Source organism: Zalophus californianus, chromosome 3 (genome assembly GCF_009762305.2).
Source record: "Zalophus californianus isolate mZalCal1 chromosome 3, mZalCal1.pri.v2, whole genome shotgun sequence".
NCBI classification, from domain to species: domain Eukaryota; kingdom Metazoa; phylum Chordata; class Mammalia; order Carnivora; family Otariidae; genus Zalophus; species Zalophus californianus.
The window spans coordinates 53,477,176-53,490,584 of NC_045597.1; the positions used below are offsets into that span (position 1 = coordinate 53,477,176).

General features: G+C 40.6%; 1 protein-coding gene across 3 annotated transcripts in view; it reads right to left on the reverse strand.

Annotated features, from left to right (window-relative positions):
- Positions 1–13,409, reverse strand: part of EPSTI1 (epithelial stromal interaction 1) — a 95,024-nt gene that overhangs the window by 46,987 nt on the left and 34,628 nt on the right. The window lies entirely within an intron of this gene.

The window sequence follows — 13,409 nt, forward strand, 5'->3', positions numbered from 1 at the left end:
TAGAGTTTCATCTTTTTATGTGATCCAAGAGCATTTCTTTTAATAAGGAGATTTGGCCTATATACCTTTTCTGTGATTGCTGACTTAAGATTTAATTTATTTGACAGAGAGAGAGAGAGCATAAGCAGGCAGAGGGAGAAGCAGGCTCCCCACTGGGCAGAGAGCCTGACAGGGGGCTTGATCCCAGGACCCTGAGATCATGACCTGAGCCAAAGGCAGACGCTTAACCGACTGAGCCACCCAGGCGTACCAAAAGGTGAAGAAAGTGCCTCTGCCTCTCAGAACCGCTAGCTGATGTGTTTGTCAGTAGCTATCTGGCGCTGCTCCCTGCATTTTTTTTTTTTAAGATTTTATTTATTTAAGAGAGAGAGAGACAGCCAGAGAGGGAACACAAGCAGGGGGAGCAGGAGAAGCAGGCTTCCCACAGAGCAGGGAACCTGATGTGGGGCTCGATCCCAGGACACCGAGATCATGACCTGAGCCAAAGGCAGATGCTGAATGACTGAGCCACCCAGGCGCCCCACTGCTGACTTGTTTATAAAACTTCCACCCTCCTTTCTGCCTTCTGTTGTAATGATCAAATTTTCATTATATTCATTGTATTTCACTGCTGTATTTTTTTCTCCTAAAGTTTTTATGTTATATGGCCTATATATCCTGTTGTGTATCTTATAATCCTGTTATATTTGTACATATAACGGAACACATAAAACACGTATCACTTAGTCTTCTATCAATATGTAGAATTCACAAGCCTTTCCTCATGCAAAGAAAAAAATGCTTATGTTACTTCCTATCTCCCTCTCTTTCTTGTGCCTTTTCTAGCACTAAAATCCTCTTGATACTAATTTGATCATGCTGATTCTTAATTAAAAAAAGATAAAATCCATCATATACTTGACTATAAATGTCACTATCTTCTTTGTTCACAATTATTCTGATATCCTCTCTCTTCCTTTTTCTTGGATTATTTGTTCATTTTGTGGTAATTTTTTTCAGTAAGGATCTTAGAACTCACACAGAAGTGACAAAGTTGGCTCTGCAGGTAGCTTGTCTCCAAGATGGGGGTGGGCCACATATGACCCCAGGTACCGTATATTTACCAGAACCACTTTCTGGGCCCCACAGCCTTAGTAAATCTTATGTGTCAAAAAGACATTCTTAGGGTCTATTCTTGGGAACAAAGGCCAGAATCAGCTAGTCCCTCTCATACCTCTCCTTGTGCTGTCCTCATTTGCAGTTACTTTGAACTTTGTTTAGTTTCTCCCTCCAAACACGATACTAGATGTCTTACATGGATTATATTGATTAATCTTCTTTTGAATTAGCAACTTTTACTAGTCCCACCCCATGCTCTCCACGAGGAAACAGAGGCTCAAGGAGTTAAATAATGCTCAGCTAGTGAGCAGACGGATTATAGTTTGAGCCCAAGTAGTCTGATCCCAGATCTGCCCGCACAAGAAGAGAACACTTGACCGGACCAGCTTCCAACGATAAGATAATTAAGTGAAACTAGTTTATAAATAAGACACTAGTCAACTTTTATCTTTTACCAGTTATTAATTACATATCGAGAAGGCTAGACGCTGCCCCTGACATCCAGGAGCTGGCCTGGCACTCAGAGCTAGGCCTTGGTGTTCTCCTGTTGGAAGCAATTTCACACAGTATCAACGTCAAAAGAGGTCACTCTCTGACTGTGATGGATCCTGACAAACAGAAGACCACTCGTTAACATGTCTGAGCAAAGATACAAGAACCTCGTCTAAACCAAAGTGACCAAATACCCCCAATTCCTAGCTAATATGTGTGACTGCCACTTCTTTATTAATTACATTACCATTACAATTAATCAGTCAGGTCTTCCCTCCTTTTAGATAAGATTAAGATACCTAGGGGCTCCTGGGTGGCTCAGATGGTTAAGCATCTGCCTTCGGTTCAGGTCATGATCCCAGGGTCCTGGGATCGAGTCCTGCATCGAGCTCCTTGCTCAGCGGGAAGCCTGCTTCTCCCTCTCCTTCTCCTGCTCCCCCTGCTTGTGCTCCCTCTCTCTATCAAATAAATGCAAAAAGTCTTAAAAAAAAAAAAGATTAAGATACCTAATCACAATCACTCCTGCCTCCATTCAACCCAGAACAAAGCCCTGCTTCCTCAAAGCCTCCTCCAATCACCTGACACAGACCCAAATCCTAGCATGGTCTGATATCTTCTTACCAAGGTGGCCACAGTTCCCCCACGGTATGGTTAAGGAGTTTGGAATTCATCTGATAAGAAATGGGAAATAATTGAGGGTTTTAGAAGAGGGTAGAGACATGACTAAAGTTGTGCTTTAGAAAATGAAATCGACAAAACACGTGAGGCAACCAAAAGAAAAAGACAGTGCGCAAAGATGGTAATGAAGCCATCCCAGCAGTCCAGGGGACAACAAGGAGACAGAAGCCATAATGCAGGTGGCATGTGATAAATACCTACATGAAGGTGGTAGCAGCGGGAATGAAAATGAGTTAACGTGCACCAGGACATCTGCAGAAAGAATCAATAGTGGGTAGAGATTTTGATACGGTCTTAACCATCAGCACAATTTAACATTCACTAGGCAGGGATTCTCCCAGATCAGATTTCCCATAAAATATTCAGTCTTATTCTGAACAAAATAGGGGATTTTTCTATCTATAAGTCCACTTCATTAGCATAAGACAGAAAGTTATGTATAGGATGACTTTGGATTCACCTTACTTGGATTATAAAATGTGAAGTTGGATTTAATCCTACTGTATGGATAAGGGATCGATTTAGCCCTTAAGTGTCTTTTGGAAGCTCCCATGAAGGGCATTAGAAGTTTTGTGAGCGTATTAGAAGGCAAACTTGGGCCTAAGTGTGCATATTCAGCAGACCTGCCTGGGTCCTCCACTCTAGGAAACTAAAATAGATGAAAATGTGCCCCCGAGGAACTAATCATACTATTATTTAAATGGAAAAGAGATGCATGGTTCTGATGGTGGAAACGAAGTAAACTTCCCAACCTTGCAACCGAAAGGCCGAGCTCAAGGTGGTGCTTGGCACTTTAGGAACAGGAAGGTCCTGTTTTGGAATGAACATGGTTGCAAGAGCTTTTTCAACTGGGGTTTCAAGAATTGAGCCCCTTCTCCCCTAGAAATATTAGAAACAGTATCTAGGAATAGAGTACAGCCCAGAGAGGTCACAAAAGCCCACAGACCCTACAGTAAGTTTAACTGCGGAACTAACTCAATGTCAGACCTGGAAGAGGATGGCATTCATATACGATGAAAATCAGAGGAAGCACACATACTTCCTCAATTCTTCTTTCACCTACTCTAGGCAAAATTTAGATCTTGGTAGGAAGAAACGCATCTGTTTACTCCCATCCTACGTGAGCCGCCCCCCCCCCCGCCACCGATTAAATAGGCTCAAAATTCAAACCTATCTCTCCATCTATCCAAAAGACATTATTAGAAAGATGACTACAACCCTCAAAATAAGCTACCATTCAAAATTCTAAATGCTGAGATTTTACTCAAGTGTTTTAAATCACCTAAATCCCAACATCCTCCCTTTGATTTTTTTTTAAAGGCACAGCCAAAGGTTCATTAACTATTACTTCAAATGCTCAAATCCACCAGTAATATTAATAGAAAAGACCATTAATAGAAAAGGCCACATTTTATAAGTACAGAGAGTAAAAATAATGGTGAAAACTACACCAGGGTTAGAGGCCTATTTCTACCCTCTGCTTTCATGCTCAAGAATCCTAGAACTAATTCTAAATTGTGAAATGAATCTGTCCCCAGTCAGAGTAGCAGACTTAATGCACCATTAATCTGGTCTGCTCTCAGCTGCCAATTGAAATAGTCACAGTCATTCGATTTTTAAGGAAAAGACAGTACTGCAGAAGTACATTCCAGAGGTCTTTTCATAAAAGCCATCCTGTGTGCTCCATCTGCACACGCAATCTGCTTGTGTATTTCCAGCCAGCTTGCATGGGCAGATTAATGCGTACAATTAGAAAGCAACCTCACAGGCATTCAATAAACTGCCTTCATTATTACACTCAGGAGAGTCCCTTTGGATGTCAATAAAAGCCTAGTTTTCTGCCTGTTAGCTAAATAATTGACAACACTAAAAATAATCAGAAGCAAATGAACGAAGTCAGGAATAAGGTGTTAAGAAAGAGCACATTAAGATTCTCATGGTGGTGCCCCAGGATGCTATCATGAGCTTTTTCTCCAGCAGCTTGGATTTACAGTCTGCTCAAGTCCATGGATGCTCTTCTGCACAAAACAAACAAACAAACAAACAACAACAAAAAAAAACAAAACACCATTCCTGGTCTGCTATTTGAACCACATATCACAGCATGCTGAAACTAGCAAGGACGTGAGGTATTGACTAGTTTGAAAGAATTTCTTACTTGTGTTTCTATTTTGTGTTACTTGGTTTGACAGCTTCAGGAGAATCTAATTCTTTTGGTGGGGGGAGGGGGCATTGGAGAATGTGAAATAGGCTGGTGAAATCTTTGTGCTATTAGAATTCTAACAGCTCCCCTAGACAATTTTTGAACCATAAACCAATTATAAGAAGGTATGATAGAGGCTTGTTATGCCGAGGATCCATGTTTTCCAAGAAGTCCCTTTCATATTTCTAGCTATATAATGATCATTCATTTCATGAGCTATTTGTCTTTTAATTTCAAAAGTAATTCAAAACAAAATAATCTTTAAAAAAACTCACATATATCTTATGTTCCTCAATAGGCTTTAAAAATCAATTTGAGATACTTCTCATTTTTAGTCAACTCCTTTTTCCTGGTTAACTGGGACTTTCATGATAAGTAGAAGAAAGAGCAAGAGTGAAATGTGTGTGTAATTGAATTAATCTCCCCTGATGGTATAGGAGGTGGTTGAGGGTAAAACTCTTTTTTTTTTTTCTTTCAGAGAAAAGGGTGCTTGATCTCTAGTATTTAGTAAAACACAACTCAAGAAGCTGGAGACTATGAAAGAAAGGCACGTGGGTGACATAACCTCCCATGTCCTTTAGACTCTAAGAATCTCTCATCCTTCACCTTACCATGCTTAAAAGACTCCAGTAAATGGGCTTGTTCAAACTCCTAGTCCTTATACCTAAGACCCTTCATTGGTAAGCAGCTCTTTACTTTTCCAGTGAAGCTAGAATGACACAGGATAAATACATTTGTCTTTATTGTCTCTCTAGCCTACTGCTGTCCCCATGGCATCCCCTTGTCTCCTTCAACTCCTCTGGCTGGCCTAGAAATACTTCCATCCATCCTATACCAATGAACGGAAAGGCAATAATATATTAACACCCTTGATCTACTGCCTCTCTTCTGCCATCTCTCTCTCTAAGACTGCTTCTCCTTAGCTTCCCACCAGCTCCCTCAGCCCCATACCAGTTTTAGAAGAACCGCAGGGAAAAGCAGGCTATGGATTCTATGACTCAAATGAGGGCAACATCTATTTTAACTTAAGAAAGATAACGTCACTCATTGGCACGTCTACCCAACCCGTTCCATCTCCCATTTTTCTGACCTGGGTAGCAGAAGACAACCAAGTACCTCACTTGCTAAGAGGCAAAGTAAAGCATTGAGAAACTCCTTCCCACTCCTCCCCTCGGAGACTTAAAGCAAGAAAGAGCTGCTTAGGATAGAGGCAGGATAATTGCCGTGAAATGAGAAAACCAGAGGATGCAACATACTTTAGGGTGTCACATACGCTCACCCCAATATGAGAATGATCTTAAATTCTAAAAATGAGGTACAACAATGGGAAGAGAGAAGAGGAGGCAGTCAGATAACAACCCACCTGAAAGTGGAGGCCAATTGCCAGTTCTGGGTGGGACCATAATAGTCTCTACATAATAGTGACTACAAAACAGAAGTTGTCTGATGCACTCAGCAAGGACCTCTGTACATAGTTCCATTTCCATAAAATTCAGGCACTTGTATGCCATTTATGTGAAATATTTTATTTAATCCTTACAAATGGCCTATGGGAGAGATACTGTCATCCCTATTTAAAAAAAAAAAAAAAAGAGGTTTCGTACTCTGTCCGAGGTCACAGTTGGGGAAGGGAGCTAGGACTTTGAGTCCAGATATGCTTGGTTTTAATTCTACCAAATTTGGAATTAACCTAGGTTAATTTCTAGGTTATATATATATATATTCCTAAGTTATAATAAAAAATATGGTTTTTGGCTTTTTCTATTCTATTAAGCAGCTCACAGGTAATCTAGCTACTTAGAGTTAGGACAGGAGCCTATCTTTAAAGCCTATATAACAGAGTAGATTACCTACAATACAGCACATAGTAGTTGCCCTATACATATTAGCTGCTGATATTCACAAGTCCTACTAGAAAAAGTACCTTGGTGGATGACCACCAATTGGGAATTTTGCCAATAATTGCTAAATTATTTCTCAATTTTTGTCTACAAAAATACAAGTGTGACTAGTCCCCAGTCCATTAGATAAACCCGTAGTTAGTTTAGATTCTGCTTGGGTCCTTCTTTTCAAATATCATCTTCTTTATATCAGTGTTTTGAAAGTCGACATTATCAGAAGTACCTTGGATCACCAAAGAATCAGCCCTCCTAGTTATTTGGAATGGGGAATTTCTCAAATTTAGCAGTATTACTTCCTTTTTTTTTTAATTTTTTTATTGTTATGTTAATCACCATATATTACATCATTAGTTTTTGGTGCAGTGTTCCATGATTCATTGTTTGTTCATAACACCCAGTGCTCCATGCAGAACGTGCCCTCCTCAATACCCATCACCAGGCTAACCCATCCCCCTACCCCCCTCCCCTCTAGAACCCTCAGTTTGTTTTTCAGAGTCCATCACCTCTCATGGTTCGTCTCCCCCTCTGACATACTCCCCTTTTCTTCCTCTCCTGTTATCTACTTCTTTTTCTTTTTTCTTAAAATATGTTGCGTTATTTGTTTCAGAAGTACAGAACTATGATTCAACAGTCTTGCACAATTCACAGCGCTCACCGTAGCACATACCCTCCCCAATGTCTATCACCCAGCCACCCCATCCCTCCCACCCCCAACCACTCCAGTAACACTCAGTTTCTTTCCTGAGATTAAGAATTCCTCATATCAGTGAGGTCATGTGATACATGTCTTTCTCTGATTGACTTATTTCACTCAGCATAACACCCTCCAGTTCCATCCACGTCGTTGCAAATGGCAAGATCTCATTCCTTTTGATGGCTGCATAATATTCCATTGTGTATATATACCACCTCTTCTTTATCCATTCATCTGTCGATGGGCATCTTGGCTCTTTCCACAGTTTGGTTATGGTGGACATTGCTGCTATAAACATTGCGGTACACGTACCCCTTCGGGTCCCTACATTTGTATCTTTGTGGTAAATACCCAGTAGTGCAATTGCTGGATCGAACGGTAGCTCTAATTTCAACTGTTTGAGGAACCTCCATACTGTTTTCCAGAGGGGTTGCACCAGCTTGCATTCCCACCAACAGTGTAGGAGGGTTCCCCTTTCTCCACATCCCCGCCAACATCTGTCGTTCCCTGACTTGTTAATTTTAGCCATTCTGACGGGTGTGAGGTGGTATCTCATTGAGGTTTTGATTTGGATTTCCCTGATGCCGAGCGATGTTGAGCACTTTTTCATGTGCCTGGTGGCCATTTGGATGTCTTCTTTGGAGAAATGTCTGTTCATGTCTTCTGCCCATTTCTTGATTGGATTATTTGTTCTTTGGGTGTTGAGTTTGATAAGTTGTTTATAGATTTTGGATACTAGCCCTTTATCTGATATGTCATTTGCAAATATTTTCTCCCATTCTGTCGGTTGTCTTTTGGTTTTGTGGACTGTTTCTTTTGCTGTGCAAAAGCTTTTTATCTTGATGGAATCCCAATAGTTCATTTTGGCCTGGCTTCCCCTGCCTTGGGCGATGTTTCTAGGAAGAAGTTGCTGCGGCTAAGGTCGAAAAGGTTGCTACCTGTGTTCTCCTTTAGGATTTTGATGGACTCCTGTCTCACGTTTAGGTCTTTCAACCATTTGGAGTCTATTTTTGTGTGTGGTGTAAGGAAATGGTCCAGTTTCATTCTTCTGCATGTGGCTGTCCAATTTTCCCAACACCATTTGTTGAAGAGACTGTCTCTTTTCCATTGGACATTCTTTCCTGCTTTGTCAAAAATAAGTTGACCATAGAGTTGAGGGTCCATTTCTGGGCTCTCGATTCTGTTCCATTGATCGATGTGTCTGTTCTTGTGCCAGTACCGTACTGTCTTGATGATGACAGCTTTGTAATAGAGCTGGAAGTCCGGAATTGTGATGCCGCCAGCTTTGCTTTTCTTTTTCAGTATTCCTCTGGCTATTCTGGGTCTCTTCTGGTTCCATACAAATTTTAGGATTATTTGTTCCATTTCTTTGAAAAAAGTGGATGGTATTTTGATGGGGATTGCATTGAATGTGTAGATTGCTCTAGGTAGCATTGACATCTTCACAATGTTGATTCTCCCAATCCATGAGCATGGAACGTTTTTCCATTTCTTTGTGTCTTCTTCAATTTCTTTCATGAGTATTTTATAGTTTTCTGAGTACAGATCCTTTGCCTCTTTGGTTAGATTTATTCCTAGGTATCTAATGGTTTTGGGTGCAATTGTAAATGGGATCGACTCCTTGATTTGTCTCTCTTCTGTCCTGTTGTTGGTGTATAGGAATGCCACTGAGTTCTGTGCATTGATTTTATATCCTGCCACTTTACTGAATTCCTGTATGAGTTCTAGCAGTTTTGGGGTGGAGTCTTTTGGGTTTTCCACATACAGTATCATATCATCTGCAAAGAGTGAGAGTTTGACTTCCTCTTTGCCGATTTGGATGCCTTTGATTTCTTTTTGTTTTCTGGTTGCTGTGGCTAGGACTTCTAATACTATGTTGAATAGCAGTGGTGATATTGGACATCCCTGCCACGTTCCTGACCTTAGGGGAAAAGCTCTCAGCCTTTCCCCATTGAGAATGATATTCGCTGTAGGTTTTTCATAGATGGCTTTTATGATATTGAGGTATGTACCCTCTATCCCTATACTCTGAAGAGTTTTGATCAAGAAAGGATGCTGTACTTTGTCAAATGCTTTTTCTGCATCTATTGACAGGATCATATGATTCTTGCTCTTTCTTTTGTTAATGTATTGTATCACGTTGATTGATTTGTGGATGTTGAACCAGCCTTGCAGCCCAGGGATAAATCCCACTTGGTCGTGGTGAATAATCCTTTTAATGTACTGTTGGATCCTATTGGCTAGTATTTTGGTGAGAATTTTTGCATCCATGTTCATCAAGGATATTGGTCTGTAATTCTCTTTTTTGATGGGGTCTTTGTCTGGTTTTGGGATCAAGGTAATGCTGGCCTCATAAAATGAGTTTGGAAGTTTCCCTTCCATTTCTATTTTTTGGAACAGTTTCAGGAGAATAGGTATTAATTCTTCTTGAAATGTCTGATAGAATTCCCCTGGGAAGCCATCTGGCCCTGGGCTTTTGTTTCTTGGGAGATTTTTGATGACTGTTTCAATTTCCTTAGTGGTTATAGGTCTGTTCAGGTTTTCTATTTCTTCCTGGTTCAATTTTGGTAGTTGATACATCTCTAGGAATGCACCCATTTCTTCCAGGTTATCTAATTTGCTGGCATAGAGTTGCTCATAATATGTTCTTATAATTGTTTGTATTTCTTTGGTCTTGGTTGTGATCTCTCCTCTTTCATTCATGATTTTGTTGATTTGGGTCATTTCTCTTTTCTTTTTGATCAGTCTGGCCAGGGGTTTATCAATCTTGTTAATTCTTTCAAAGAACCAGCTCCTAGTTTCGTTGATCTGTTCTACTGTTCTTTTGGTTTCTAGTTCATTGATTTCTGCTCTGATCTTTATGATTTCTCTTCTCCTGCTGGGTTTAGGCTTTATTTGCTGTTCTTTCTCCGGCTCCTTTAGGTGTAGGGTTAGGTTGTGTATTTGAGACCTTTCTTGTTTCTTGAGAAAGGCTTGTATTGCTATATACTTTCCTCTCAGGCCTGCCTTTGCTGTATCCCAAAGATTTTGAACAGTTGTGTTTTCATTTTCATTGGTTTCCATGAATTTTTTTAATTCTTCTTTAATTTCTTGGTTGACCCATTCATTCTTTAGTAGGATGCTCTTTAGCCTCCATGTATTTGAGTTCTTTCCAACTTTCCTCTTGTGGTTGAGTTCTAGTTTCAAAGCATTGTGGTCTGAAAATATGCAGGGAATGATCCCAATCTTTTGGTACCGATTGAGACCTGATTTGTGACCTAGGATGTGATCAATTCTGGAGAATGTTCCATGGGCACTAGAGAAGAATGTGTATTCCGTTGCTTTGGGATGGAATGTTCTGAATATGTCTGTGAAGTCCATTTGGTCCAGTGTGTCATTTAAAGTCTTTATTTCCTTGTTGATCTTTTGCTTAGATGATCTGTCCATTTCAGTCAGGGGGGTGTTAAAGTCCCCCACTATTATTGTATTGTTGTCAATGTGTTTCTTTGCTTTTGTTATTAATTGCCTTATATAATTGGCTGCTCCCATGTTCGGGGCATAGATATTTACAATTGTTAGATCTTCTTGTTGGATAGACCCTTTAAGCAGGATATAGTGTCCTTCCTCATCTCTTATTACAGTCTTTGTTTTAAAATCTAGTTTGTCTGATATAAGGATTGCCACCCCAGCTTTCTTTTGGTGTCCATTAGCATGGTAAATGGTTTTCCACCCCCTCACTTTCAATCTGGGGGTGTCTTTGTGTCTAAAATGAGTCTCTTGCAGACAGCATATTGATGGGTCTTGTTTTTTAATCCTATCTGAGAGCCTGTGTCTTTTGATTGGGGCATTTAGCCCATTTACATTCAGGGTAACTATTGAAAGGTATGAATTTAGTGCCATTGTATTACCTGTAAGGTGACTGTTAACTGTCTGTTGTCTGTGTTCGTTTCTGCTCTTTGCTGCTTTTAGGTTCTCTCTTTGCTTAGAGGACCCCTCTCAATATTTCTTGGAGGGCTGGTTTCGTGTTTGCAAATTCCTTTAGTTTTTGTTTGTTCTGGAAGCTTTTTATCTCTCCTTCTATTTTCAATGATAGCCTAGCTGGATATAGTATTCTTGGCTGCATATTTTTCTCGTTTAGTGCTCTGAAGATATCTTGCCAGTCCTTTCTGGCCTGCCAGGTCTCTGTGGATAGGTCTGTTGCCAATCTAATGTTTCTACCATTGTAGGTTACATATCTCTTCTCCCGAGCTGCTTTCAGGATTTTCTCTTTGTCTCTGTGACTCGTAAGTTTTACTATTAGATGTCGGGGTGTTGACCTATTATTATTCATTTTGAGAGGGGTTCTCTGTGCCTCCTGGATTTTAATGCCTGTTTCCTTCCTCACATTAGGGAAGTTCTCTGCTATAATTTGCTCCAGTATACCTTCTGCCCCTCTCTCTCTCTCTTCTTCTTCTGGGATCCCAATTATTCTAATGTTGTTTCGTCTTATCATATCACTTATCTCTCGAATTCTGCCCTCGTGATCCTGTAGTTGTTTCTCTCTCTTTTTCTCAGCCTCTTTATTTTCCATCATTTGGTCTTCTATATCGCTGATTCTCTCTTCTGCCTCATTTATCCTAGCAGTTAGTGCCCCCATTTTTGATTGCACCTCATCAATAGCCTTTTTGATTTCGATATGGTTAGATTTTAGTTCTTTTATTTCTCCAGAAAGGGTTTCTCTAATAACTTCCACGCTTTTTTCAAGCCCAGCTAGTATCTTTAAAGTCATGATTCTGAACTCTAGGTCCGACATCGTACTAATGTCCGTATTGAGTAGGTCCCTGGCTGATGGTACTACCTCTTGTTCTTTTTGCTGAGGTGATTTCTTTCATCTTGTCATTTTGTCCAGAGGAGAATAGATGAATGAGAGAACAAAATGCTAACAGGTTTACAATGTCCCCAGCAAATATACTGTATAGAAATCAGAAAAGACCTGAAACCAGGGGAAAAGAAAGGGAAAGAAAGAAAAAAGAAAGAGAAAAAGAAAAAAAAAAGAAAAAAAAAAGATAAAAACAAAAACAAAACAATACAAAAAAGGCAGAATATGATCAAATATGATCAGGCTAGTGCATAGATCAGTTCCACACACTAGATTTTGGGCGTATTTTGGTCTGTTAGAAAAAAGTGCCTCCTAAAATTTTAAAGGAAGAAAGATATATATGTACAAAATAAGGGTTGATACAATGAAGGGATGGAAGATGACTGTAAAGATGAAAATTATAAAAGATTTTATAAAAGGACTTGGTAAGATAAGTTGTTTGAAAAAAGAAAGAAGATTTAAGAAAAAAAAAAAAAGGAAAAAGGGAGAGAATGTGATCAGGCAGGAGACTAGAACAAAGCCATACACTAGTGATTTAGGGTATATTTTGATCTGTTAGAAGAAACTGTACCTCAAAATTTTAAAGAGAGAACAACTTATATATATATGCCAAAAATAAGGGTAACTACCATGAAGGGATAAAATATGACTCTAAAAATGAAAAATAAAAAATGTTTTTTTTTTTTTTTAAAAAGGGATTTATAAGATGTTGGTTGAAAAAGGGAAAAAGAAAAATAAAAAAAAAAAAACAGTCAACAAAAATTAACTTTGATGAAATAATGAATCATGGTAAAAAAAAAAAAAAAAAAAGCCATGAATCTATGTGCAGTATTCCCCTAGCGCTGGAGTTCTCCTATTCTCCTTGATCGATCAACTTGGTCTTGGCTTGCTGGCTGTTTGTGTTGATCTTCTGGGGGAGGGGCCTGTTGCTGTGGTTTCCAAATGTCTTTGCCGGAGGCAGAATTGCCCCGCCCTTGTCGGTCCGGGCTAAGGAAGCTGCTCAGGTTTGCTCTCAGGAGCTTTTGTTCCCTGCAAGCTCTCGGTACAGCTTTGGAGGACCAGGGCAGAAATGGTGGCCTCCCAATCTCCACTCGGAGGAGCTGAGAACTCGGGGCCCCGCTCCTCCGTGTGCCCCCAGAGAAAAGCAGTCACTTCCGTGTCCCTGGTCCCCGGCCGCACTCCGTGCTCACCCGGCCTGTGATCGAGCGTTGCTATCTCTGGCACCCGACCCCACGCGGAGTCTCCAAACCCAGCAGATCCCTGCAGTGCGTTCCCGCACCGCTCCTCCCCGGGAAGGAAGGGGAGTCTCCCCGGATCTGCTGCTTGTTGGGTCCCTGCTGGGGGAGCCGTGTCCCGACTGGGCCGCAGATCACAGTTTATGGCAACCCCGAGCTGAGAGCCCGCGACTCTGCTCCGTATCTGCAGCCGACTTCCCCGCTCCGATACCTGGGAGCTCTGGCGCACTCAGGCACCCCCGGTCTCTCTGTGACCCCAAGGGTCCTGAGA